At 40.3% G+C, this 25,057-nt stretch overlaps 1 long non-coding RNA gene across 2 annotated transcripts in view; it reads left to right on the top strand.

Moving 5' to 3' along the window:
- LOC140916868 (uncharacterized) overlaps window positions 1–25,057 on the top strand; it is a 312,726-nt gene that overhangs the window by 25,180 nt on the left and 262,489 nt on the right. Inside the window, exon 1 of one of the 2 annotated variants that reach the window (XR_012160673.1) lies at window positions 1,090–1,174. The exons of the other annotated variant lie outside the window; for it this stretch is intronic. This is a non-coding gene — a long non-coding RNA (uncharacterized lncRNA). Of the gene's footprint in view, window positions 1–1,089; window positions 1,175–25,057 lie in introns of those variants that run through there. 2 annotated transcript variants of the gene reach the window in all.

The raw sequence follows: 25,057 nt of genomic DNA, 5'->3' as shown, positions 1-25,057 counted from the left end.
GGAATTGTCTGGAGCCTTTCTATTGTTGGTTTGAGGGGCTGGGAGAGCATTCATTTAATTCAGTTGGGTGTGTCCCAGCCTGGGGATGGCTGTGCAAAGTGCAGTACCTGCCAGAAGTTTGTAACTTGACATCAGCATCAATGTGAGGGCCAGCCCCAGTCGGTGGATGTGGGACTGCTGAGCCCTGCGTCCCAGGTTGCACCCTGGAAACCCTGTCACAATACTCTGTCCCCTTCAGGGCCCACCCTTTTGCAACCCCTTAAACCACCCCTATGCAGAGGAGTACAGGTTGTGGATCGCTTACAGCTGGCAGTGCCTGCTTTTTTTGCCCTGTGACAGGGAGAATCCTTAGTTGCCCCTTTTGCATTACATTGTCATTGTTTGCATTACCTGATTCCTTCTTTTTTTTTTTTAAACCCCACCATGCAAACTGGGCAGGGATGGGTGGGTGTATAAATAAAAATAATAACTTTTCAAACTGTGTTAACTTTTGGGGGAGGGGGGATCACACCTGGGGTATCTGGCAATGCAAACAAGCCAAAAAGCATGCTGTGTATATACGTGTATGCATACATGCACATTTCATTACAGTTGTAAAAATGCATGAAGTGTCTGTCTGCATTTGCTCTCACAATGAGTTGCCAGAAAGAAGCACGAGAGCAAAACTGCAGTCATGATTCACTGAAAGTGTCAAATTGTGACCTCAAAAATGGTAAACCTGATTTTCAAACTGGTTATTTCCCTTCATGAACTACTACCCACAGAATCTTTTATAATGTGGGATTGAAAACTAATGCTAAAATGATAGCGTAGATGGGGAAGAGGTTTGAAACAGATTTGTACTCAGTAGCAGGAAGTGGGATCCTTCAGATAAAGACATTTTGTTCTTTTGAGAATATAAACTATTACAAGGTGCCATAAATATAAAGGGAAGGGTAAACCCCTTTAAAATCCCTCCTGGCCAGAGAAGAAAATCCTCTCACCTGTAAAGGGTTAAGAAGCTAAAGGTAACCTCACTGGCACCTGACCAAAATGACCAATGAGGAGACAAGATACTTTCAAAAGCTGGGAGGAGGGAGAGAAACAAAGGGTCTGGTCTGTCTGTCGATACGCTTTTCTGCCGGGGATAGACCAGGAATGGAGTCTTAGAACTTTTAGTAAGCAATCTAGCTAGGTATGTGTTAGATTATGATTTCTTTAAATGGCTGAGAAAAGAATTGTGCTGAATAGAATAACTATTTCTGTCTGTGTATCTTTTTTTGTAACTTAAGGTTTTGCCTAGAGGGGTTCTCTATGTTTTGAATCTAATTACCCTGTAAGGTGTCTACCATCCTGATTTTACAGGGGGGATTTCTTTATTTCTATTTACTTCTATCTCTATTAAAAGTCGTCTTGTAAGAAAACTGAATGCTTTTTCATTGTTCTCAGATCCAAGGGTTTGGGTCTGTGGTCACCTATGCAAATTGGTGAGGCTTTTTATCCAACATTCCCCAGGAAAGGGGGGGTGCAAGGTTTTGGGAAGTATTTGGGGGGGGGGAAGATGTTTCCAAACAGCTCTTCCCCAGTAACCAGTATTTGTTTGGTGCTGGTAGCAGCCAATCCAAGGACAAAGGGTGGAATATTTTGTACCTTGGGGAAGTTTTGACCTAAACTGGTAAAGATAAGCTTAGGAGGTTTTTCATGCAGGTCCCCACATCTGTACCCTAGCGTTCAGAGTGGGGAAGGAACCTTGACACAAGGCTAAATTTGAGACTTTTGCATTTTAAAATACATTTTTATATCCTGTACCGTACTGCACTAGTGAGCTGCTTGTCTTAGTCCCTTTGGGGATGTCAGACCAGTTGTCTGTCTCTTCACCTTCTTATGAGCAACTCATTACCAACAGCTGCTTTCCGGTTTCATAACTGCTTTCCAGGAGTCCAGTAGGATTACAAAAAAAACACAAGCTGCTATTCACAAATGATTATGTAATAGTGAATATGAAAGTCTAAACACTGATCTTTTAAATAATGATAAAGGTAGTTAAATTATAAAGTAGCTATTTTCTCCACTCAATGTTCTCTAGTCATATTAGACTAAATCAGTCATTGCATTATCTTTCTGTACCCATGCAAAATCTGTTTGCTCACAAAAACCAACACCGGTATATGTTCATGGACAAGTACATGCGCAGATCAGGTGACTGCATGCCTAACTGCTTCATTTACGCAAGCAAATATCACCTTTGCAAGGTCAAATATGGGGTTTATGTGCATAAACAAGTGTAGATACAGGCTTATTTTTCAGGCCAGAAACATGCTGTTTGAAAATGTGGGTTTATGAGGAACAAATCACAAGCTTGTTCTCTGCTTCCCCTTTTCTCTTCTCTCCCCCGCAACCCAAAAGAGTAGCTAAGAGATATGTCGTCCCGGGGAACCTTAAACTCTGGTTCATTGTCTCTGGAAACTTAGAATACCAGACCAGTTGTTTGTTACTTGATTAGCTGCCTCTTCATGGCAGTGGGTTTTTGTTTTTGTTTTTTTTTTATTTTTCTTCTCAGCATCTTATTTTGACAGGTGTGCTATACAGCCCCTTAAAAATTATTAAACAATATGCTAATCTCAGTGATTACTTCTTTTGGACAGCAAAATATTTACATGAGATTGTTCTTGACTAATTTAGTAAGCAAGTACTAATTTATATGAGCATGTCTTTTAGGACTAATCCATGCAAATAATGACCCTAACTTTGTTTTCATACAGTAGTTATGACTTATTTAGGCTTTCAAACAACTTTGAGTTTCTAAAATAGGCACTGCATAAATTATTCCAGCTTAGTCACATAGTGTACTACAGCTAGTAACTCCTGATAGTATGTTTTTATTGACTTTTTATTTTGCACTATTTTACAAATATATACTCCTACACATAAGAGCGTTCAGACACATTGGATAATACATTGTAACATCTTCCTACTCAGAAGTCATAAAATTGTTTTCTTTTCATTTGTCTTCTATAAAAGTGTCTCTCTTTATAGTCAGACAAGAGACTGGATGACTCAGTGTTTGGAATAGGATGTTTTAGAGAACTTTTTGGAGTCAGGATATATAATTCTATTTTACACACACAGTTTGTTTAGTACAACCAAATGTAGAAATTAAACAGATTTTATGGTTTTGAAATCCATGAGACGTCTAAGCTGTTGGTGGTTGAGAGTTAGAAAAAGTTGCATTTGTTTACAGATGGTCTGGGGAAGAAACATCCAAGACCTGCTAACAAAAAGCCTTACTCCAAAGTGTGTTGGAGCGTTCTTTAATTATGACACACAGCTCTATCTGGAATATAAACTATTTTCTGTTATTTTATCTATGTAAGTGCTATTATGGCTAAGCTCTTCTGTACAACGAAGGCCCACAGATGGGGTGGGCTAGAAGAAAGTAGTTTTGATATGTCCCAATGAGATGGTCTTGAGATAATGCTCCTAGATTCGAAAACAGGAAGGGTCTAGTCTGTGAAAACCTAAGAGAGCTGGATTTTTCACTATACAAAAGACGGTCCCTTTCTGAAAGGGCAGATGTGGTCTTGGTTTTCATTAGCTTCCATCTGAACACTATTTGGTATTTTATTTTTAATTTATGTTGAGGATACTTTAGCTGGAAAGCCTCAACTGTGATATTATGGCCTTATAAGGAAGATTCCCATAAGGAAGATCCTAATCTTTTGACTTCATTAGTCAAATCCAGAACCTTAACCTCCACCCAGAAATCCACAGGTAGCCAATACAGATTATGAAACAAGGGTGTAGTGCTCTTTCACTGAAAGATCCTATTTAACAAGCAGGCCAATTAATTCTATAGTTGTTTTGGTTTCATAATTGATTTAAGATGTAACCCTAAGTGAAGTAAATTGTAGTAATCTACTCTTGAAATGAGAGAGACATGAATCAAGGTAGTGAAGGCTTGCATCAGAAAGTGTCAGTGTCCCTGAAAACTATTGAAATCCAATCATTCAGCAATAAGAGCTAATCTGATTGGACTCCTAAATTGCAAATGTGGCCTTAAAGAAAAAAGGCAAGAACACACCTTCTGTCAAAGGGACAGGTAGAAAACTAAACATATATTCCAGTTTCTTTTTCCATCATAATGCCATCGCCTATGTTTTATGTAAGTCAAATCTCAATCAAATAGCTCCCATTCATATTCAGTTTCTCAACCAGACACTGGGAAAGATACTTCCTCACTCACACACTGAACAGGAAAAGCGTCAAGACAGAACACCGGATAACGATAGTGGGCAACCTGCAGGCCACATGCGGCCCTTCAGGGTAATCCGATTGCAGACCACGAGGCATTTTGTTGACATGTACCATCCTCAGGCATGGCCCCCCGCTGCCCCATGGGAGCATGGGCTGTTATAGCAGGGATAAAGGAGAGACCAGTCAGAACTGGGGGTGGAGGGCAGGAAATCAGATCATTATCTTATATGTCTGTATACTGATGCAAGAATTATGGGGAATAAATAGAACTCAAAATGCTAGTAAATAAACGTAACTATGACATAGTTGGCATCACAGAGACTTGGTAGGGTAATGCACATGACTGGAATATTGGTATAGAAGGGTACAGCTTGCTCAGGAAGGACAGGCAGGGAGAAAAAGGAGTCTTGTACATTAAAAATGTATACACTTGGGCTGAGGTTGAGACAGACTTGTCAAAAGTCTCTGGGTAAGGATAAAAGGGATTTTAAAAAGGGTGGTGTCATGGTAGGGGTCTACTACAAACTACCTAACCAGGAAGAAGAGGTGGATGAGGCTTTTTTTTTAAACAAAATCATCCAAAGCACAGGATTTGGTGGTGGTGGGTGACTTCAACTACCTACACTTCTGTTGGGGAAAATATCCAGTAAGTTCTTGGAATGTATTGGAGACAATCTTTTTATTCCAGACGGTGGAGAAAGCTACTTGGGGAGAAGCTGTTTTAGATTTTTGTTTTTGACAAATAGGGAGGAACTGGTTGAAAATTGGAAAGTGAAAGGTAGCTTGGATGAAAGTGATCATGAAATGATGAGTTCATGATTCTAAGCAACGGTAGGAGGGAGAACAGGAAAATAAAGACCATGGATTTCAATAAGGCAGACTTTAGAAAACTCAAGGAGTTGGTAGGGAAGATCCTAAGGGAAGCAAGTCTAAGGGGAAAACCAATAGAAAACAGTTGGCAGCTTTTCAAAGAGACATTATTAAGGGCAAAATAGCAAACTATTCCACTGCGTAGGAAAGATTGGAAGTATGGCAAAAGACCACCCTGGCTTAACCAGGAGATTTTCAATGATTTAAAAATGAAGGAAGAGTCCACAAAAAGTGGAAACTAGGTCAAATTAAAAAGACTACCCGTATGGAGTGCAAAATTAGAAAGGCCAAGGCACAAAACGAAATCAAACTAGGTACAGACATAAAGGGTAACAAGAAAACAGAATGTGGAATTGACAGAGGTGCTTAATGACTTTTGTTTCAGTTTTCACGAAGAAAGTTGATGGTGATTGGATGTCTAACATAGTGAATGCCAGTAAAAATGAGTTGGGATCAGAAGGGCCTAAAATAGGGAAAGAACAACTTAAAAATTACTTGGACAAATTAGATCTCTTCAAGACACCAGGGCCTTGATGAAATGCATCCTAGAATACTCAAGAAGCTGACTAAGGAGCTATCTGAGCTATTAGCGATTTATCTTTGAAAAGTCATGGAAGACAGGAGAGATTCCAGAAGACTGGAAAATGGCACTATAAAAAGGGAAATAAGGACAGCGCAGGGAATTACAGAGCAGTCAGCTTAACTTCTGTACTTGGAAAGATAATGGAGCAAATAATTAAGCAATCAATTTTCAAACATCTGGAAGATAAGGTGATAAGTAACAGTCAGCATGGATTTGTCAAAAACAAATCATGTCAAACCAACCTGATAGCTTTCTCTGACAGGATAAGAAGCCTTGTGGAGGGGGGGGGAGAAGAGTGGTAAACATGGTATGTCTTGACTTTAGTAAAGGTTTTGGAAGAGTCTCACATGATCTCATAAACAAACTAGGGAAATGCTACCTAGATGGAGCTACTATAAGTAAGGCTGTGAGTCTGTCATGGAGGTCACAGAAGTCACAGATTCTGTGACCTCTAACTTCTGCGGTGGCCAGCAGCAGCAGTTAGGGTGTGTGGAAGGGGGCTCAGAGGTAGGGGTTTTGCAGGTGTAGGGGGCACTTACCTTACTTATCCAGCTCCTAGGTGGGGAGGGGGGGCTGTCCCAGTTTTGTGCGCGGCAAGTGCCCTCAGGCCCCACCACCAAAGCTTCCATTGGTTGCGGTTCCCAGCTAATGGGAGCTACAGCAGCCGGTGCTTATGGTGGGAGCAGCGGAGGAGCTCCTGCCCTGGCCCCTGCCTCTGTTGCTTAGGAGCTGCAGGGACCAGGAGCTGGGTAGGAAGCCCCTGCCAACCCCCCTCCTTGCTAGCACCATCAGGGGTCCTGCACACCTCCCTCAGCCCCCCAGACTGGCCCCCCAGAGCATCCCTGCCTCCTCTCTCTCTCTCCCCCCCCTGCCCACCGAAGTTTAGTCATAGCGGGTATTTAGTAAAAGTCATGGACAGGTCACGGGGCCCATGAATTTTTGTTTACAGCCCATGACCTGCCCATGACTTTCACTAAAAATACTTATGACTAAAACATAGCCTTAACTGTAAAGCGAGTGCAAAACTGGTTGGAAAACCATTTCCCAGAGTAGTTATCATGGTTCACAGTCATGCTGGAAGGGCATAATGAGTGGGGTCCCACAGGGATCAGTTTTGGGTCTGGTTCTGTTCAATATCTTCATCCGTAATTTACATAATGGCATACACAGTACACTTATAAAGTTTGTGGATGATACCAACCTGGGAGGGGTTGCAAGTGCTTTGGAGGACAGAATTACAATTCAAAATGTTCTGGACAAACTGGAGAAATGGCCTGAAGTAAATAGGCTGAAATTCAATAAGGAAAAATGCAAAGTACTTAAGAAAGAACAATCAGTTGCACACATACAAAATGGGAAATGAGTGCCTAGGAAGGAGTACTGTGGAAAGGGATCTGGGGGTCATAGTGGACCACAAGCTAAATATGTCCACAGTGTAACACTGCTGGGGGGGGGGGGGGGGAAGTGAACATCATTCTGGGATATATTAGCAGGAGTGTTGTAAGAAAAACATGAGAGGCAATTCTTCCCCTCTACTCTGTGCTGATTAGGCCTCAGCTGGAGTATTGTGTCCAGTTTTAGATGCCATATTTCAGGGAAGAAGTGGACGAATTGGAGAAAGTCCAGAGAAGAGCAACAAAAATTATTAAAGGTCTAGAAAACCTGACCTCTGAGGGAAGACTGAAAAAATTGGGTTTGTTTAGTCTGGAAAAAAGAAGATTGAGAGGGGACATAACAGTTTTCAAGTACATAAAAGGTTGTTACAGGGAGGAGGGAGAAAAATTGTTCTTGTCCTCTGAGGACAGGACAAGAAGCAATGGACTTATATTGCAGCAAGGGAGATTTAGGTTGGACATTAGGAAAAAATTCCAAACTGTCAGGGTGGTTAAGCACTGGAATAAATTTCCTAGGGAGGTTGTGGAATCTCCATCACTGGAGATTTTTAAGAGCAGATTAGACAAACACCTGTCAGGAATGGTCTAGATAATACTTAGTCCTGCCACAAGTGCAGGGGACTAGACTAGATGACTACTTGAAGTCCCTTCCAGTTCTCTGATTCACACTGATCACTTGAGCATGAACTTTCTTGTTAAAGCTATAAATGGCATAGAAGAAGTGTTTAGTAGTCCCATTATTCTTTTGCCTCCTTTTGACAAAAGAAAATGAAATTTCATATGTTTTTAGGAACCTGTGATCCAAATAAATCAGCACTGAGTGAGAGGAAAGTTATAACAAAACCACAAATGCTTAACGTTCCAAACTCTTAAAATATAACATGATTATATTCAGAATGACTGAGTCATGATATATTGAATACTTCCCCATCTTATGGTTTGTGAGTGTTAAAGAAATCTGAATTATCAACTCCAAAAATGGAAATGCTTTATCTGCTGTTACTTAAAAGTGATATTTTCAAAATAATGCTTTAAAAATATAAAATTTAGACTGCTTCCCCCCCACCCCCCCAGCTTTCAAATTAAATAAAGCCACTCAAATGTTTGTAGGGAATATTTGTTTCAAAGCTCAGATGTTTCTCTTTTTTTTTTTTTTTAAGGTTCTGATGTCATTGCAGCAATTTCATGCTGTTCTAAAATATTGCAAAAGAATCAAAGAAGGCTGATTAAAGAGTAAAATATATTTCTAAATATTACACATGAAGACAGAATGAAAAAGAATACCTTAAAGAGACTTCACTATTTTAATAGGAAGTGTGTGTCAGTCGCTGTGGAGTTCATAGTTTTCCATAAGTAGCTTATTGGTTTGTCCTTGAAATGTGCTAAACTTGTCCCCCCAAGTGGTGAATGTGAGGTGCACATAAAGGTCGTATTTACCTTCCATAATGCCATGTCAGAATGTTTAGAGGGCCTTCTTAATGGATTTTAGAGATCAAGAACAGTGGCTACTGACATTTTCATGAAAGATGTAGTATGGACATAGCACTCCGATTTCAATTATTTAGAGATTAAAAATCCCGGTGCCTGAAACAAATGATGGAAATGGCAATCTTGATACTTCTTTGGGAGAAGAGATGTAGGGGGAGGCATTTCTCACCTGTTTGTTTTCTGGATGCAGGCCCCTCAAATGGTAATAGAAAATTGGAAGCAGAGATGTATTTAACTGTTCCAGGTACTGGATATATAGAAAGGCAAAATAATAAATGAATTCAACCTTTCATTCCAGTTATTATATGTTTAGATAGCTGAGACAAGATCTCTGCCCCAGAGCAGAACCACCTCAATATATAGAGTAAATCTGCTTAAACTACTCTACATATAATGAAACATTGAAGACGTAACTTCTCTCTTTAGCTTCATTCACATCATATTTATGAGCCACAGAAGTCATAATTAAAACTTCAAATAGTGTAAAAATGAAAGTAAATACTTTTGTTTCCAAGGTTTAAGTGAAGATTCCATACAAAGAGATGATTTTAAACTCATGATGGTAGATTCTGGCCACTGGACCTCTCTCACATCTAAAGAGCAGAATGCCCCGCCCCCCCGCTCCAGAAGGCAATTTCTCCAGTGCAAGAAGAGCATAAGACTTACCTAGATACCCCATCCTTCCTGGCTATGGCTGGATTGGTCAGGGTGTGAGGGGGAATGGCTGGATCTCTCTGTGCTCTGGCTATTCTGGGAAGTTATGCAAGGCTGCCAAAAGTCCGAGCATCCCCAGGAGCTGCTCCAATGTGTACCGGGGGCTTTATCTACCATCCCCCCCCCCCCGAATAGCACAGAATTAGGGTAACACTCCCTTTGCTACACCACGAGAGGCACAGCACTGAATTTGCTCCCGGATTGTGTAAGTAAAGGATACACGTGAGTTTCCTTCAGCCTAATTGCAGAATGTAGGTTGTCAGTATAAATTATTGAAAAAGGAGCAGAGAGTAAATATTTTGCAGTGTCATCAGCATTAGTAAAGGAAACTAAATTACACAGTGGAAAGTTTTTGACCTTGGAAATTAACATGAAATATAACAACTTTCAGATTGAAGCATAGGAGTTTATAAAGAAATGTACAGGGCTCCAGGTGCGTCCAGATGAGGACAAGAACAGCCAAAAGGAAGTGGCATGCTATATAATTATAAAAAAATCTCTATTTGTTTTAGTCAAATGGTGTAGTGGGATAGTAGTGACTGCTGGTGGACTCTAGGAATCTACAAAAGAATTTAGGGCAAATTTGTTTGTAGTTATCTTGGTGTTTGCCACTTGTGCCACACAAAAAGAAACATGAGACTTTTTTTTAATCACTGGATTTAGCTTCAGTCAACAAGAATAAGAGACATTTGAGTGCGTTGGAACCACAGGAAGTAGAGATGAGAACAGTAAGGGCCCTACTAGGAAAACCTAACAAACAGCCAAATTTGGGGAGAAAACTTGTGGGGTTGGTGTTTTTTTTTTGTTTTGGTTTTTTGGTTTTGGGGTTTTTTTTGAGCCTTTGCCTAAGTTTGGAGTATATATCATATGTGAATACTCTGCCAAAGCAAAGTGAGAACTTCCCCTTCTTATAATCACATTTGATACAAAACAACTCATTTTGGAGTTACTTCAACCTCCTTGGCAAATGCAAACAATGTTGAGATAGAATATGGACCCGTTTCTCTCTCACACACTGTGTACAACATTACACAACAGTTAAAAACAGGAATAGAAGAATATTGCCTCCAGTTGATTCCTACTGTAATTAGTCAAATAAGAATACAGTCTAAGCATTCCAGTTAACATTCCCATTCTTGGAGTAAATAGAATCTTTAATCAAAATTAGAATATCTGCTTCACAATCCATCAGTCAGATGGAACATAGTTTTATATTATACCTTGTGTTGAAGAAGGGAATATTATTATAGAGCTAATCAATCCTCTTTGAGATACCCTTCTGTATTTTCCCATAGGCCATATTCTCTTCCAGCTACAAAGGTATGAGGATGTCAGACTTGGAAAAAATATTAGAACATTGTACTGCAGATGCTCTCAAGTGAGTGAGCACCTTATCTGGGCTTTCTTAATTTGAATACCAATTCCTTAAGCATTTCTTGAAGTATCAGTTTTTTTTTTTTTAATTTATAGCATGCCAAGTGACAAATTTAGGGCTTCTAAATGATCCAGATTTTTTTTGGACATTGCTGCAAAGAATTGCATCGTGTGTGTGTAACAGTTTTTAACAAAGAGGCCAACATCTCTTTACAGCAGCCGAATCTGATTTTGGAGAGGGAGGTCATGAAGCTAAAACACCAACGTTTGTGCTGTATGTGGAGAAATAATTCATTAGAGCTGGAAAGTCATGAATGGGTTTCTACAAGGTCAAGAGCAGACCTTTTTTTAGTCTCTCTTAGAAAGAAGAAACGTTTCTTCTTTCTAGAGATGGGCCAACTAGAAAGAGGCCAGATGTGTTGCTGTTCATCTGAGCCCAGTCTTTTGGAGTTTAGTTGAAATGCAGGGGGATCTGAATCCACCCCACTTGGTTTGCAAAACCTGACCAAGAATTTATGAATCCTTGCACTCCAACTTCATTATGTAATACTTACCTTTACTACTTAACTTCTCTTTCATACCTACAGTATAAACTCTCACAGGAAGGTGCTGGATTGCTGATCTGTACCAGTGTTTGCTTATAAGTAATCTACTTCTCCATGATCTTTTGCTTAAATGCTAATGGTTTGGATAGTTGCAGATATTGCTTTTATCAGTCACCCCACCCCATCCAGTTTCTGGCACCTGTATGACCAGGTAGTCATCTGTGCACACTGAGAAGCACAGAACTGCCTATATACATAAATAAAAGTACAGCATCCAAAATACTGATGGAAGAACACTAAAGCCAAAAAAGTCAAACTTGAGTTCCTAAAATTAGACCCCTTAAAGTCATATTTAGACAGCTAAATACTTCTGATTTTTCACAGGCGATGAGGCCCCACAATTTGTAGTTAAAGCTAGATTTCTCAAAAGATCTCAACACCAGTCAGTCAAAATGTTCTAAAAAAAAATTGTAGGTTTTCAGGGGTTTATAATTCAGGTAGGATTGCTTGAAAAAGCAAAGCTTTCTTGGTTCATGGTAGTTGCCAGATCAGATGTACAAATGAGACATTCAGAGTTGTATAATCATCCCTAATAAGACTATGTGAATATAATTCCAGAGGCATGGGCTTGTAGTATGTTCAGAAATAGCTTTTTTTTCTATCCTGGATAGAATCATTACATGTATGCAATATTTCTTGAATATCTGATCAAGTTGGTAGACCGCTGGTATATAAATACATGCAACATTGTCATCAAAGATATGTTTGTATTAATAGACTGTAAATTAACATGATACACCTTCATAGGAATATTTCAAATTATCCAATTTGATCATTTCTATCCTTTCAGTGTATCCCTTTCACTCACTCTGTTGTGCCTCAAGTATTTTTCTTCCATTCAAGTAAAATAGCACAAAGGTATTACAGTTGCTGTAGAAATGCTTCCTTTTTAAACTTAACATCTTTACTTTGCTGTGTTTCATCTGATCTAAATTGTTTTGAAGTTAGTACCTTAGAAATCCCATTATTCCATATGAGCGACCGGATACCCTGATGAGTAGATTTTCCTTTAAAATTGCATTTTGTGTGGATTTTTTTTAAAAAAAATCAGATGTAAGAGTCCCTGCTGGGAGTACTGTATGTATTCAGACATAGAATGGAAATAAAGCAAGATACAAGGAATACTCTTAAGCACTTACGTGTAGCTTACTCTCACTAAGCCAATGTAAATCTTCAGAAAATACTGAGGTGTTTCTCTGTCAGAGAATAGATCCACTCAGAAACAGGCTGGGGATACAAAGACTAAAAAAATTCTATTTGCTATTGCACAGTACTCCAGATAAAAGTGCTCCTCCTGTAACAGTTTCATCTCAAAGGCACATAATGCTATTCTATTCTTGTATTTCAGTTCAATTTACTTTGTATAATATGAACTGTATCCCAAAATGTTTATGGATCTAATTCAATTAGAGTTAAATAACAAATAGAAGCAGAGGGAGAGAGAAGTTAAGAAGTGAGATGATTGCTGAAAGGATGGCGAGCTGATAAGACAGACAAAAAGATGGTTAAAAACGGCAAGAGTTGTAGAGGAGAAGGCTCTCATACTGAGGTTAAGACTGTAAAGGAACAAAAAAAATGTGCTAGGCAAGCAGGATGAGTAGGAAGGGAAGTGGGGAGAGAGTAAGTTACTTTTCTGGTTATCTGGGGTTTTGCAATGTGTCAATCACCATGGTTTCTGAACTTGGAGATAAAGTTTGAGGAAGGCTGGAGCAAATGCAGGGAAGATTTTGAAAATAAGGGTCCTATTCTGCTCTCATCCGGATGACCAGATAGCAAGTGTGAAAAATTGGGATGGGGTAAGGGGTAATAGACACCTATATAAGACAAAGCCCTGAATATCAGGACTGTCCCTACAAAATTGGAACATCTGGTCACCATAGCTCTCATTTATACCAATGGGACCCGGCTGAAGTCACTGAATTGGACTGAGGAAGGCTAATTCTGAAGTCCACCCTAAATTAAAAGTAAAAGTGTAACATGCATACATAGCAGGAATAGTATTCCATGTAGCTTGCTCTGGATGAGTTCTGGTATGCTCTCAGTGGAGAACCCGTGCCATGGCTAGACCCTGAAGTGGCCATTAGAAACAGAATGTAGTAATCTTCCTATTGCTTTATAATGACCATTAGGCTACATCCTTTAAACAGTAGGGGAGCAAGGGGGGAGGGATAGCTCAGTGGTTTGAGCATTGGCCTGCTAAACCCAGGGTTGAGAGTTCAATCCTTGAGGGGCCCATTTAGGGATCTGGGGCAAAAATTGGGGATTGCTCCTGCTTTGAGCAAGGGTTGGACTGGATGACCTCCTGAGGTCCCTTCCAACCCTGATATTCTATGATTCTAAGGGTTCTGTCACTCTCTTCCATTTTGAATAATTGCTTTATTTATTCTCTGCTGTTTCATCTCAGTTGGTCAGACAACAGTTGTGCGTATTTCCATGTACTCATTCTTTGATATTTAGGACCACACTAATGTACATTTATAGACTTCAAGGCCAAAAGGTACCATTATGATTTAGTCTGACATTCTGCATAACAAAGGCTATAGAACTTCACTTAGTAATTGCTACATCAAGCCCATCACGGAAGTGTAGAACTGACAGGGCCATTGAGAGGTCAGCTGATCCAGTCCCTTGCACTCAAGGCAGGACTATGTCAGGAATGGTCTAGTTATTACAGGTGTTTGTCTATCTATTCTTAACCTCCAGTGATGGAGATTACACAACCTCCCTTGGAAATTTGTTCCAGTTCTTAACTATCCTGACAGGAAGTTTTTCCTAATGTCCAGCATAAACTTCCCTTGCTGCAAGTTAAGCCCATTATTACTTCTCCTATCCTCAGAGGTTAACGAGAGTAAATTTTTGCCCTCCTTCTTGTAGCAACATTTTATGTACTTGAAAATTGTGTTCCCCTCTCAATCTTCTATTCACCAGACTAAACAAACCCAATTTTTTTTCAATCTTTCTTCGTATGTCATGTTTTCTAGACCTTGATTCATTTTGTCCCTCTTCTCTGGACTTTTTCCAAATTGCCCACATCCATCCTCAAATGTGGCACCAGGAACTGAACACAATACTCCAGGTGAGACCTTAGCACAGACTACAGTGGAAGAATTACTACTTGTGTCTTGCTTATGACCTCCTGCTAATACATCCCAGAATGATGTTTGCTTTTTTTGCAACAGTGTTACACTGTTGACTCATATTTAGCTTGTGATCCACTATGACCCCCAGATCACTTTCTGCAGTACTCCTTCCTAGGCAGTCATTTCCCATTTTGTAGTGCACTACTGATCATTCCTTAGTAAGTGAAGTACTTGGCATTTGTTCTTATTGAATTTCATCGTACTTACTTCAGACCATTTCTCCAGTTTGTCTAGATCATTTTGAATTTTAATCCTATCCTTCAAAGCACTTACAATCCCTCCCATCTTGGTATTGTCCGTAAACTTTATAAGTGTACTCTCTCTCTCTGCCATTATCTAAATACATTATGAAGATATTAGACTCACAGACTTTAAGGTCAGAAGGAACCATCGTGATCATATAGTCTAACCTGCACATTGTCAGCCACAGAACTTCACACCCGCCCCCCATTCTCATAATAGACTCCTAACCTCTGGCGGAGTTAATGAAGTCCTCAAATCATGGTTTAAAGATTTCAAGTTACAGAGAATTCACTGTTTTACGCTAGTTTTAAATCTGCAAGTGACCTATGGCCCATGCTGCAGAGGAATGCCTTCCAGGCAAAGGGAGGGGGGAAGTGAACTGGAGTCTCCCCACATCCTTTATGAGCACCCTAATGCCTGTGCTAAAGGTTATGAGGGAGGCTGCCACCAATTTCTCCTCCCTGGCTGTATTTTGTGGAATCAGGCAGATTTAGAGCATGCCTACCAGATTGGGCCCCACAGGCAAGGTAAGACCCAGCAGTGTCTAGCCTGAGAGTTTTGTTGGGGCTTAGGTGAGAGAGAGGCATCCAGGAACTTGCCTGAGGCAACAGTGGCCATAGCTGGTGGCTGAAACTTAGGTGTGTTGGCAAAAATGTAGGTGCTTAGGGAATTTAGGCTCCTCCAGACTTTAGGTGGCAGTTGGGGGGGGAGGGGTATGAATGCCAGTAGTGCCTAAATGTTGGACCTAAGTCCTTCTGTGAACCTGACCCTCTGTGCCCTAATTAGAGGGGTAGCTGTTTTCACTATCCTTGTGTTGGCCTGGAGTCATGTTTCTAGGCTATTGAGGCATTAGCTATTCATGAGAGGCTATTTTCATGGTATATCCCCAGACCAGATCGAAGCAGGAGAAATCTCACAGGAAAACTCTAGTAGCCCAATTCTAACCTGCAAAGTAGGCTGGATAAATTTGGAAAAAAAAACCTGTCTCTTCCTTCCCCCCCCCCCCCCCCCCCACACACACTCTCTGTCTCTGTTGCTTAGATGAAGTGAACCTTTCTAGGCTTGTCCATCACAGATATAGCAACAAGGCCAGGTTGGTTGGTTCGTTTGTTTTTATGAGCCTTTGCCAGGATCTTTTTCGTACTTTCATTATTCTTAACAAACTCTTCCATCAGTAACTTCCAACAATGTGCAAAATATGACACATGAATTTGTCATCTGGTGCTTAGCTATCAACCCTACAGTAGCTTTATTGTTGTTAGTGCTAATAAAAGAAGGGGAAAGGCCTCTGGAACGAAGCTGTACATTCATTTCTTCCTGCGGATTTGATATGTTCGCTGTTGTGTGATCATTATTCAACTAAAATCCAAAGTGCAGCCTATTTTTTTTAAGTCACTGCCAGTGACTGTGATTGTCCCCCCCCCCCCCCCCCGTCCTCTGGCCACTTCTCTTCCTTAGCCAGCTTTACCCATTGTTTTCACTGTGTTGGGTTGGTGCAAGGTCCCCCTATGGATGGGAAGGTGCAGCGTCTGAGAACCCCCAAGGCACTTCCTAACACAAAGGGGTCCCTCTGTCTGATTGTACGCTGGAATAGACCAACGTAGATGGATAAGTTTGACCCATATGGTGATAAAGTAGTTGCTAAGTATTAAAACTAGAGATGGGCAAATAAAAAAACATAAATCTGGGTTTTAAGGATCATATCTCCTTCCTGCCCTGGACCCTTTTCCTCCTAATTTCAGGAGTATTAGGATCCAGAATTTGGATTTGGCTCATTACAGGGAAAGAAACTAGTTATGGAAATCAGAACTGGATCCAGATTTGGGTTCTTTGTCTATAGGAATATTTGAAAATCCTTTTGTTTCAGGCCAGTTTCCACTCTTAAAAAAAGAGAGAGTAAGAGAGATGGTGAAATATTTTTTTTTCTACTGCAGCTACCACTGGGCCCAATGAAATTGGAGTCAGACAATAAACCTTTATTCCCTTCTGCTACACTATAAAACTCCAGCCAACCATACAGCTGTTCATTTGTGAAAGTGCCATATTCTTCATATGTACAGTACTGCATTCCAGTGCTTCTGATATTTTTTCCTGATTGTTGAATATACCATATCTCTTTTCTAAGTCCAGCAAAATTTAGCTATTCAATAGTTGTATATCAAGCAACTGTCACTATAATGTCCTGATATTTATCAGACTAAATAAGTACATCAACCATTTGATATTATTAGAATTAATAGCCTTACGGGTGGTACTGGTGAATCGGAAATTGGCATTCTCTTGAGCTTGTACTTAACCAACGGTCACTGTGTGAAAGGGGGTTGTACTCTTAGGGGTGTTGTGATCAAATGAAACATAAACCCCAACTCTTTGACTCTTGTCATTAAAGCTCCCATGATCTCTGCTCAAGAGTTGGAGTTTTAATCCTGCCATTAAATTACAGATCAGATAGTTTGGACAAGTAAAAAGAAACTCTATGGATGAGGGATTCATGTTGTAAATTTTTTGCCTGCCATGAATATCAGTAGTCCTTGGGTGGCAGCAAACACTCTGAATGCAGACCATGTATGGTCAATTGCATGACTGGGGTCTTAGTCCATCTCTTCCCATGTACATAATGGAAATGAAACAAGTCCACCAATCATAAGAGCAAAGCTAATGAGAATTGTGCTAAGTGTGTGTGTGAGTTGTTTGAAACTGCCTGATTGCCTCAAGCAGCTGGGAATTATAGAGGATTCAAATTGAACTGTTTTTTTTTTGTTTGTTTTGTTTCTTCAACTTTGAACCATTTGAAGCACCTAGGGCTAACTTTTGTTCTCAAGGAAAGGGGAAAAAAAATATTAATTTGATGAATGGCTTGAACTTGACTTATTATTTTGTTTGTTAAATAATACAGGTATTCAGACTGAATGTCCAGATATATATCAAAGCTAAAATGGTGTACTATGTGAACTGTATACCACTGGCAAGATCGTTTCTGATTTCAAACAGGATATCATGAAGGGTTGTATTAAATGCTTTGTAATTCTAATAATTCAGCAGGATTAATGGTGTTAAACTGTAAGGACATTGTGTAATGTCTTTCTAACCAACATGCATCACCATTATCCGTGATCTCACTTTGCCTTACCTTATTGTTAATTTCACTAGAGCTGGTCTAGCACAAACATACCTGATGTTCACGGCTTTCTGCATGTGTACTCAAAACATCCCATTTATTAACAAAATGTGCGCGGGAAGTGAATCATGCATGTACAGTTAAACTCTAGAAATTCATAGAAGAATTCTGACTTGACTTAGAAGTTACAAAGGTTCTTATTTTTAAACGAGAGACTCGGCACATAGTATTTCTTCTACGAATGGAAACATAAAGTACTGGAAATTGTGTAAGTGTCGGTCTTATGAGATTTCCAGCCCACGTTTCAGCACCAAGATTCTTTTGGAAGCTTCCACTGTAGCAAATCTTTTATTCACAAATTATGATGTCACTATCTTAGGTATTGATCCTGCAAATCAGTGGGACTAAAATTAGGCACGATTTCTGGTGGACTCCTTGTAGAATGAGGGCATTTTACAAAAAGTGTCGGCAAAAGAGAGATCTGTCTATTTGTTCCCATACTGTTCAAGAACTTTGCATGAATAATCTGCAGTTAGTTCATAATTATCTGGAATCCACACACATTTTGCTTTTTCTAATTAAATGAAATTATCACCTGCCATTTGTATGTTGTACACTTAACTAGTTAATACCTAGTAAGGACCCTAGCAAAATGAATTATTTTACAACCTATTTGTTGACACTGCATCATGGCACACTTTTTTGTAATAATGAGTCAATTATATCTGCAAGACAGCCTGGCATGCAGAAGTAGCACCCCACACCTCCACATCCCTATAGCAGGTAACCTATTTCCATTCCTACATATGGCCCAACACCTCTATTTAGATGGGGTGTATGTGGGGAGGATATCTCTGGCTCCACTGATTTCCATTGAATCCATTTCCTCCACTGAGGAAGTAGAAATAGAATGCCACCGTACTCCCCGCAGCACAGGTGCTGCAATTGTGGCTGGCCCTTATGATGATGTCAGTAGGTAATTGATAGATTTTAAGGCAAAAAGGAACCATTGTGATCTGATAGTCTGAGCTACTACATAACAGTACACAGGACTTCCCAGAACTAATTCCCCCTTCATGTCCAGTAGTAGTGGTTGAAGTAAGCCATGTCTTTCAGAAAAAGCACATCCGTTCTTGATGTGTGGGGAAACGTCTTACCTTCCCAACACCCACACCCACCTGACACAGAGCCACATAGAATTTGGTTGTGTTCTGGCATGGAGAATACTGCACGCCTGCAGAATATGCATCCATATATAATATAGCCATTACATCCATATTACCATAATGCTGTAGCTTCAAGAGGGTTTTTTTGTTATATTCATTTTATTTACTTTTAAACCAAATCCATTTGCAGTGTGATTTAAGACTTTTCCCCCTGAATTTCATAACTTCATTAACCGCTGAAGCCAGCTTTTACTAGCAAGTGTACTTAAAACTTGTTAAACAGTAATGATTTCAGTTATGCTTTTAAGTTCAAAAAGGCTGATTTTGCTTTTCTCCAGCAGGCTTATCTGTTACAGATATAGAAGCACTGCAAGGATAAGGTGGGTTGTTTTTTCCCCTCTAGCCTTAGGTTTGTATATATGTATTTGGTTTAAATAGAAAATAGTGATTTTAATTACCTTCCTTCTCTAGGCGTAACTTGTATAATGTTGCATACTGTGAATATGGTGTCTTTCTACAAGCTTCTCTTAGGGTCAAAGCTAAAGGTCCTATAGAAAATAATGAAATCATTGAATAGACAGCTAGATGGTTTAGAATTCACTGTAGCAAATGAAGTATGCAGAAACATAATTAAGTAACTAGACATCTGAGACACATTTGGACCATAATAGTTCAGCAGGAAGCAGTGACACCATGCTATTAAAAATCATAGGTAATGAAAAATACTCTAGTTTTAATTTTTAACCCACCATAAAATGTACTGATTAACTATGCTGAAGGGGACTGGAAAGGAGTGGTCTGCTGAATTTTGACTTATTCAAGCATTACACTGGAACCTAGACAATGTATGCAATAAAAAGGTTCATATTTTCCTGAAATGGTGACAGTTGAATTTGGTAGCTAAGAAACAGTCCAATGTACGATTTCTAAGACTACAAATACATCCAATTTAAGAGAAAATAATGCAAGGGAAGAATTTCACTTTTAAATATACTTTCAAAGTGGGCAGTAAATTGGCAAAATATTTGAGCTATGAGTGCCTATGAAAACCCATCTGGCAACTTAAGGTTTTTAAATTAATGTAAAGCTTAGCCAAGCTTAACAAAAGTGGCAAATAAGAAGACAAGATGACATAGTACAAAACTAATTCAAAATTGCCAAAGCCATATCAGGAATGTAACAGGGACCTGCTTCTAGTGATCAGTGATTGAAATAATGGTATGTCAAGTCTAAGGAATATAATGAGGTAAATAATGAAGCAACACAATAAGGTTCAAATTTTGGGTTTGGTTCAGATAAATGCCCCATAAGCAGAAAACAGACTTGTTTCAACTACAATCCCAACTTCTTCAGTTAAGAAGGAATGAGAGAGCGCAGTGGACATGCAGGGCTATATACTCTCCTGCAGCTGAATGAGGAAATATCCGGGACAATATATAGCACTCCATGATGTTCAATGACAAAGTATCACAGATTTCTCAGCTTGATATTCAGCAGTGACGCTAAACTAGAGGGTTCTTTGTCAAGGCAGATGATAATATTTGGCACATGCCTCTCAGCTCTCATCACACAGACAAATTTAACTTGCTTCCCACTCACACAATGTGTTCACATTGACATGATTGTAGATTAATTACATTACAAATGCTAAGTTATGGAACTCAGGTTACAGGCAATGTTAGATTCTTTTAGCAAAATGTTCAGATTTCTAGAGCCCAGCTGCTCTTTTGACATTTATTTTCTGCTTCTCTTTGAGTCCATTAGGACACAGAGTCCAAAAGGGGAAACGGTAGAAGGGCTGACAAAGGGAACAGGGCAATTTCTTGCTCAGCCATCTTGGAGCCAAACCCAGAAGCAAGGAGGACTTGAGAAACTGACCATCTTGCTTACATGGAATGGCCCCACCTCCTGCAGCCTCAGATGTGGGGAGGTTTTGTCTGGGCCAGTAGGGAAAGAAAACCTATGGCCCCTTTAAGGATTGCCCCTTCCTTCCTCTGGGCTTGAGGACGGGACTCCTTGGCTTATGTAACACCTTTTTTTTTCTAGCCAGCTAGCTCCCATATACCCAAGAGTGTGTTAATAAGCCCTTGCCCCCTGTCTGGTGCACCGAGTTATGCCCTTAGAAAAAGTTTCCTCCCTCCCCTACTTGTGAGAGTAGAGTTAGGACCAGGCTTCAGGACCTTGCCCTGATCATATTACTCACCTGGGAAGGAACTTTTCCCTTACTGCCAGATTGAGCCTGGGCTGGGTGGGTTCTTTCCTCTTCCTCTCAATGTACACCCAAGTTCCCTGGGCTGCTAAATTGCAACAACATAAATTTTACGCTTGGGAGGTGCCTAGTGCAGGTACTTGTTCAATAAAAACTCTGATTCCATGATAAACCAGCATTGGAAGGGGATTAGGAGAAGGCTGTTCCTAAAGAAGGTGGGGAATGGGACTGGGGCTCCTTCTGTCTGGTACAGAGAGAAAACCGCACTTCCTTTCCCACTCTCTCTTAATCCTTGTGTGAGGGGAGGGCACTGCAGTCCTAGCAGCAGCGCTAGGATCAGGTTCACAGTATACAGGGGGTCTGGGAATAGCCCTCTACTAGATGGTATGGATTACAAAGAAGAAAAGCCTGCACTGGACAAGTTGCTGCTAGATAGCTCCCATACATCTTACTTAATCAAGATGTGACCTAGTTAAACTACATTCCAGGTGTCTTGCCTTCCTGTGGTGCCTAGGACAATTGCAATACTGCTTAAAAGAGCTATTTCATTTAAGGGGCTATTTGTTTGTTACCCCCACTGAAGAAAATCCTTCTTTCTTTGTAATTTTCATGTATTTTGGGAGTGCCGAAGGGGATATCAGATTGGAGGTAGCTGTGATCCTGAATCCCCCTGTACGCTGAATAAGGGCAGATAAATGTTCTGTTCAGCCGTATTTGTGTCTTATGTTAGTAGGTTTTGGGGGATTTTTTTTATTCTCCCTTTCCTGTTACCTGTGGCACTGGCCCGTGCCACACTATGCAGAGCCCTTGTCGTGTGAAAACACAGCAATATTTTAAAACGGTTTGGCAGCCTGCATAGATATCAACTGACCTGCTGTCAATGCTAGGCTGTGCTGCTGCCACTGTTGAGCTGAGCCAGCAGTGCGGGCATATGGATCAAGGTGAACAGACAGAAAGAAATTGTGAGGGAAGATGTCTGACGAAGGCAGGGAAGAAGGGAAGGGGGCCAAGACAGAAATGGACTCAGGAAGGCAGAAAACTGATGGAATATGGAAGAGGAGATGAAGGGGACATTTGGGGTATAGAGGGAGCATGAATGGGAATGCTTGGCTGGAGCAGACATTGAAGGGAGCAGGAAAAGACAGTGTGTCTTGGCCATGGTTTGTTTTATTAATCTTTTTTTATTTTAAATTTGCTGGAAATATCCTAAATCTTTAAGGGCCTGACTTAGAGAAATGTTGAGTATGTACAACTCTTACCGAGGTCTGTGGGGTCTGTGGATACTTGACTTTTGAAAATCAGGCTCTAAACACTTCACAGTTCCAGTATGGACAAAACCTCCTTGTACTACTCACCATAATCTTAAGTATGGCTGCAGGCACACAGATGTGTGCACACATTTTATAGACTTACTGAATTCTTTGGAAAGGGAGCCCTGATTACATGTGTCGCTTGAGATTTGCTAGAGCAGGAATCTCTTACCTTAGACCTTAAACACTAGCTTGATTTAAGTGCTATGGCCTAGATCCTCAAAATAGGTACTTAACCATTTAAATCAATAGGATTTGGGTACCTAAATCCTTCTGAGTATCTGGGCTTTTGGTCCCCTTCAAAAATACAAGCAGGTTTGCAAACAAAAAACTTCTTAAAGTTAAGATAAAACCTCATCTCTTTTAATAAGGTTTGTTTACAATACACCCCTCATTAAAAAAGAGTTGAGATTGAATAATCTAAAAATATAGAGAGAACAAATCCTTTAATTTCCAGCCTGATGTGAAGTAAAGGGCATTTAACGTAGTACCAACCCTTTTGAGACTGATTGAGGACTGACATGGAAGATATCATATGATAAAAATTTGATAGGTTTTCAGCCATAGGCTTTAACCTTTCTAAAGACTCCCATAGTGTCACAAACCATAAACCAAGAAAAACATTCCCTTCAACCTTCCAATGAATATAAGTTTACTTCTTCCTCTGAGCAGTCCATTGCCTTGTGTTCTGAATGTTGATCTTGTAGATGGAGTGGAGGTATTTTTAACAGGGACAGTCTTTACACATGGGTTGTACAGAACTGAGCAAATTTGTTTAATGTGATTTTTGCATCCACGAAACTTTGAATTTTCATGAAATTTAAACATTTAGGATCTCTGCCTAATCCATTGGACAGCTATGGCTTCCAGGCAAGTAAAAATGGCAGCCTGTGAAGGAGGTTAAGGGCATATGGCTTCAATCTTCCTTTGGAAGCAATGCCTCATAGTCGCAGTCTCCTAGAAGTGTAGGACCTTGAGCCATCACCTAGTCCAGCCCTGCACTGGGGCAGGACGAAGTATACCTATACCAGTGGTGGGCAACCTGCGGCCCATCAGGGTAATCTGATTGCAGGCCGTGAGACATTTTGCTGACGTTGACCATCCACAGGCACAGCCCCCCACAGCTCCCAGTCACTGCGGTTCGCCGTTCCCAGCCAGTGGGAGCTGCAGGAATGGCAGGCTGCAGGGATGTGCTGGCCACCGCTTCCCGCAGGTCCCATTGGCCAGAAATGGTGAACCACGGCCACTGGGAGCTGCGGGGGGCCGTGGCTGCGGATGGTCAACGTCAGCAAAATGTCTCGTGGCCCGCAATCCGAATACCCTGATGGGCCGCAGGTTGCCCACCACTGACCTAGACCATTTATGAGAGGTGTTTGTCTAACCTGTTCTTATAAACCTCCAATGAGGGGGATTCCACAACCTCTCTTGGAAGCATGTTCAGTACTCAACTATTCCTAGTTTTTTTTTTCCTAATATCTAATTTAAATCTCCTTTCCTGTATATTAAGCCAATCACTCCTTGTTCTACCTTCAGTGGATATGGAGAATGGCTAGTTAGTATCTCCTTTATAATGGCACTTATGATATTTGAAGACTATCAAGTCTCCCCTCAGTTTTCTTTTCTCAAGATTAAACTGTCATTTTTAACATCTCGACATAGGTCAGGCTTTTTAAGCTTTTTATCATTTTTTTTGTTGCTCTCCTTCTAGGGTGACCAGACAGCAAGTGTGAAAAATCAGGATGGGAGTGGGGGGGGTAATATGCACCTATAGAAGAAAACCCCCCAAATATCAGGACTGACCCTATAAAATAGGGACATCCGGTCACCCTATCTCTTCCAGACTCTGCAATGTATCCATTTCCTGAAGTGTGGCAAGCAGAATTGGACACAGTAGTCCAGCTCAGGCCTCACCAGTACCAAATAGATCAGGACAACTCCCTCTCCATGTTGTGTACATATGACTCCTTAGAATAGTAGCTTCTTTGGAACTGCATCACATTGTAGACTCATTCAGTTTGTGATCCAGTATACCCCTCGTATGCTTTTCAGCAGTACTACCATCTACACAGTTATTCCCCATTTTGCAATTTGATTTTTTTCCTTCCTAAGTGAAGTATTTTACACTTGTCTTTATTGAATTTCATCTTGTTGAACTCGGACCAATTCTCCAATTTGTCACGGTCATTTTTAATTTGAATTCTGTACTCAAGTGTTAGCAATCCCTCCCAGCATGCTGTCGTCTGCAGATTTTATAAGCATACTCTCCGCTCCGTTATCAAAGTCATTAATGAAAATATTGAATACCACCAGACCCAGGACAGACCTCTGTGAAGACCCACCAGTTTAACAGCAAACCATTGATAACTTCTCTGAGTTCAGTTTCTAAACCAGTTGTGCACCCACCTTATAGTAATTTTATCTAGACCCCATTATAATATAATTTCTTAAGCAAAATAGGGAAATGAGTCTATGAGAATGTCCTATGGAACAATAGGGGTGAGGAAGCCCTTCTAAAGTCAAGATATATCTAGTGCTTCCTCAATATTCACTAGGCCAGTAACCCTGTCAAAGAAGGAAAATAGGTGGTTTGTAATGATTTGTTCTTGACTT

Source organism: Lepidochelys kempii, chromosome 9 (assembly GCF_965140265.1).
Source record: "Lepidochelys kempii isolate rLepKem1 chromosome 9, rLepKem1.hap2, whole genome shotgun sequence".
In the NCBI taxonomy this organism is placed as follows: Eukaryota; Metazoa; Chordata; order Testudines; family Cheloniidae; genus Lepidochelys; species Lepidochelys kempii.
The sequence above is the reverse complement of the archived record's forward strand: the minus strand, read 5'-3'. Positions and strand labels throughout refer to the sequence as shown.